This window comes from Hyla sarda, chromosome 8 (genome assembly GCF_029499605.1).
Source record: "Hyla sarda isolate aHylSar1 chromosome 8, aHylSar1.hap1, whole genome shotgun sequence".
NCBI lineage: Eukaryota > Metazoa > Chordata > Amphibia > Anura > Hylidae > Hyla > Hyla sarda.
In genome coordinates, this window is record NC_079196.1 from 100874374 (window position 1) to 100879345 (window position 4972).

Sequence of the window (4972 nt, forward strand, 5' to 3'; positions counted from 1 at the left end):
TGATAGAAACCAAGCATAAGAGGACAGTTAGTTTATATGATAACAGCTTCAAGGGGAGATTGCTATTATCTTCCCACGTAGAAAACATATCAAGTAACCTGGAAACATCCCAGGTCGCCTGGTATCGAGGCCGCGGGGGACGCTTAAATTTAATGCCGCGCAAAAGCCTACAGACAAGCGGATGTTTGCCAACCGGCAAAGAGTCCACTGGGCAATGATAAGCTGAAATAGCCGACCGGTACACATTGATGGAGCTAAAAGATTTGCCAGATTCAAAAGAATCTGCCAAATAGTTGACCACTACCGACACAGGTGCATGTACGGGATCAACCTGCCGTTGATCACACCAACGAACCCAGAGTCTCCAGGCTGATCGATATGCCGATCTAGTCCCGGGGGCCCAGGCCAAGGCGAGGAGATCCCTAGCCGATCTTGAAAGGTCGTTATCCTCGTCCGGGACCCCGAAACCAACCACGCTAGGAGAGTTAGGCTCCCCTCCACTACTAGCGGGTGGAGACCCTTGGTCGGATTGGTGAGGAGTTGCGGGGAGTGAGGGAGCAGCCTGGGGTAATCCACGGTCATCCCCAGGAGGAGAGGAAACCACGGCTGTGTCAGCCACCAGGGTGTGATCAGCACAACCGTCGCCCTCAGGTTCGCAGTATGTAGGAGAACCCGGGGTATTAACTGGAACGGGGGAAACGCATAATGTATTCCCTCCGGCCAAGGTTGGCGGAGAGCGTCTACCGCAGACGCTTCCGGATCCGGCCTCCAGCTGAAAAAACATGGCAGTTGATGGTTGAGGCGAGAAGCGAAGAGATCCACGCATAACGGACCCCAAAGCTGTCTCAACCGCAGAAAAACGGACCGATTCAAACGCCAGTCGCTGGAATCGAGGAGGTAACGGGAATTCCAATTGGGTACCGAATTGGAGACCCCTGGGATATACTCCGCTATCGGAACAATGTCGCGGACTAGGCAGAAGTGCCAAAAATCTTTCGCGAGATCCGCAAGGATTCTGGATCTGGTGCCCCCCAAGCGGTTGATGTACTGAACCGCCGCTACGTTGTCCATGCGTAGTAATACACAGCAATTGGACGCATGTGGAAGAAAACTCCTGACGGCAAAGAACGCCGCTAGAAGTTCCAAGGCATTGATATGCAGGGAAGTTTCCGAGACGGACCATGTCCCTCCTGTGGAATCCGCTCCACAACGGGCTCCCCAGCCCTGACGACTCGCGTCCGACTCTATGATGATGTCCGGGCTGGAGTTGAAAATGGTCTTGCCGTTCCATTCGACGGCATGACGAAGCCACCAGTGCAATTCTTCGGTGGCTGCCTGACAGAGGGGAACCTCGTCTGCATATCTGAGGCCCTGCCTCAGGTGCATGATCTTGAGCCTCTGAAGGGCTCTGTAGTGCAATGGGGCTGGAAATATAGCCTGGATAAAGGCTGCCAGAAGACCCACTAGGCGCGCCAGGATCCGTAAGGATAAGCAACCCTTGCGCAAAATCGCCCTGATTTCTTTGCGTATCAGGGCTAGTTTGGCCTTGGGAAGACGGAGGACGGCATGATTGGTGTCTACCAAAAAACCCAGAAACTCCATCTCTTGGGCCGGGGATAGAACCGATTTTTCTCGGTTGACTATGAACCCTAGGTCGTGCAATAGTGATAACGTCCACTCCATGTGGAGAGATGCCAAAGCTTTGGAGCTGGCCATGATAAGGAGGTCGTCTAGATAAATGATCAGACGTACCCCTCTGCTCCTCAGGGACGCCACCACTGGTTTCATGAGTTTGGTGAAACACCATGGGGCGGAGGATAGGCCGAACGGTAGGCAAGTAAATTGCCACATTCGGTCTTTCCAGAGAAAACGGAGAAAGGGTTGAGACTCTGGGTGTATCGGGACGGTGAGATAGGCGTCCTTTAAATCCACCTTCATGAGCCAATCTCCGGAATGAAGGAGATCCCGAAGGAAATGAATCCCTTCCATTTTGAAATGTCGATAAGTGACATGCTGGTTGAGGTCTCGAAGGTTTATCACTGGGCGGTAACCGCCCCCTTTTTTCTTTACTAAGAAGAGATTGCTTACAAAACCTGGAGAGGAGTGGACTACCTCCTGGATTGCCTGTTTGGCCAGGAGATCTCTTATTTCGTTGTCTATTAGAGCAACGGTTTGGTTCGAGAACCTGATAGGGGTCGGCATAATGCCCATCGTCGGCAAGGATTGGAGTTCGATTACGAACCCCGATATCGTATTTAGGATCCACGCGTCTGCCGTAATCGCAGACCAAGCGTGGGTAAAATACCTCAGACGTCCCCCCACTGGTATACGAGAGTGTGGAATATAGAGTGTACTCACTGGTATGGGGTCTAGATTTGGGGTAACCACGTCCACCACGTCCGCGCCAGGGCCTGCCACGGGGTGGGAAGAATGGCGCTGGCTGTGCCACTGGCATGGTGTAGGAGGGAGGAGCCTGATGGTATTGTGACTGAGCAGATTGTCTGCCGTGTGGCCGATAGGTAGGAGCGCGGCCGGCAGATCGGCCTTTACCTCTGCCGGCCCGGGGAAAAATTTTATTGGTCCCAGACTTTTTTAGGGACGACTGGGCCTTATCTAAGCTAGTGAAAAGCCCGACAAATTTGTTTATGTCTTTCACTAAGCTATCGCCAAACAGCAACCCCTCCGCGGAAGGACCAGGCTCGGTCTCAGCTAAATGGGACAATTGTGGATCAAGGCGCATGAGGATAGAGCGCCTTCTCTCTATTGAGCAGGTGGTGTTGGCGCTGCCCGCTAGGCAAATAGCCCTTTGTGCCCATCCACGGAGTTGACGGAGATCAACAGGTTGGTCCGTCGCTGCCGCCTGCTCAGACAGGTTTAGAATTTTTGTAAGGGGACCAATCAGGTCCAGAATACGTTCCTGGATGGTCCGAAATGAGCGTTCAATCCCCTTTTTGGGGAATTTACCTGATTTCATGAGGTACTTTGATAAGACCGGGTCCACCTCCGGGGTATTAACCACCTTATGTGGTACAAAGGGTCTGGGGCACTCTGCCCTTAATTTATTGCGGCTCGTCTTGTCCAAGGACTTACGTGCCCAAAATTCCACGTATTGCGATACGTGAGGAAGTGGGGTCCAGTCACCAGATCTCGGGTGGGAGATCGCGTCAGGGTGGAAGAACGGTTCACCTAGTGCGTCTAGGATAATCTCGTCCTGCGTAGCAGGGTTTGCGTTGGTATCAAACGCAGTGTCCCCAACATCCTCGTCCATTGCTTCAGACTCATCATCGTCAGCTTCATCTGAATGAGCAGACGAATCCTCATCTGAGGAATCTACGAACGAATTGAGTTTGGACCGTCTAGCGGACCTATGCCTCTTCCCTTTTAACTCCCCGAGGCCCAGGGGTCGAGTGGAGTCTGAGGGATGTTGGGGTTGGCAGGTCGGGGTAGGAGCTGCCTGGAACATATTATTTTCTTCCCCTGTCGGGGAGTCGGATGCCGCCAAGACATGCTTCCTTTTCTGGGAAGCTTTGCCTTTTTTGAGAGGCGGTTCACCGCCCTGAGGTGGTGGGGCTGACATCATGTGGGTTGAGGATTGAGACCCAGAAGGTACCATGGCAGAAGCTAGGGCCGCTTGTACCGATTTATTAATAAGGTCCTGGATTTGGCTGGCAGTCATAAACTGTGCCGAGTCTAGGGGAAAGCCATCCCCTCTAGGGGGAGCAGATGTGGGCTCCTCAGCCATGATGTAGCAATTTAGACTAAAATATATAGGTGGGTAAGTCTAAAAATAAGTTATCTAATCAGGGGATACAGAATAAATTCTGTCTCCCAGAAGCTAATAGCAAGACTAAGTAAGACCTGATAGCAGATTACAGGCTCCGTCCTCCACACCGCTAGCGCTGTACTGGCGCTGCGCTGGGAGGGGAGATCGAGAGCCTCTGCACTCAGGGACGAAGTCTCGCGAGACTACGTCCCTAGGGCTATGATTGGAGGACGCAGGAGCGCCCTCCAATGACTAAATGTAAAGGCACGCCCACTCTTCAATCGCAGGCCGTGGAGAGAGAGCGGTCTGCGTTGAAGGACACGCCCCTCGCACGCGCTCGCGAAAAGAGGATGAAGGAGAAGCAGAAAATGTCGGCGCCAGGTAAATGGCGACCACTGAAGGAAGAAGGGAAAGGGAACCAGAGGGGAGTAGTCAGTAAAGCACCGGAATTCTCCGGTGAAAGAAGTAGGAATGAAGGTGAAAGAGCGGGCAAATTATAGGCAGAAATATATATACATATATATAACCTATAAACAAAAGTGAACCAGCGTAATAGTTCCACATACGCTGAACCAATATATATATATAAGTAAGAATAAGCTATAATAGTAAAACACTGTAAGGAACACTTATCTGTATGCTGCTATGAGCAGAAAGAAAGAGGAAGTTAGATGAAGGGGCAGTCCTTATATAGGGGCGACAGGGATAGGAGTGGCTATTGTGCCCCAAGGACTGCTGGGAGTTGTAGTTTTGAAGTTTTTTCTCCATTACGTTTAATTGAATAGTGAATATTCTGCTATGGGCATTAATAAAGAAAGATTAATGCATAAGATATGAGCCTCCTGTCTGATATATAAATTAGGACTAACTTTGCATAAATCCTGAATATCTTTAAACCTAAAATCTGAAACTAACTCAAATAATTTTCTTCCTGATATATCAAATGCTTTCTTACATAAGTCCACATTCATATCTCCAACTAAAATAATAGGTATTTTACCTTGAACATAAAATTTTTATTTCTCAAACAAATTTTTTCTTTCATTTTTGCATGCAGAAGCATACACCTTTATAACATAAATTAACAGAAATACACCTACCAGGCTCAATAACTAAATAACTTTCAACAGAAATTTCAGGTGATTTAATTAAAACACCCACACCATCATTCTTATTCAGTGAACTCCCAGACCACACACACCGACCATA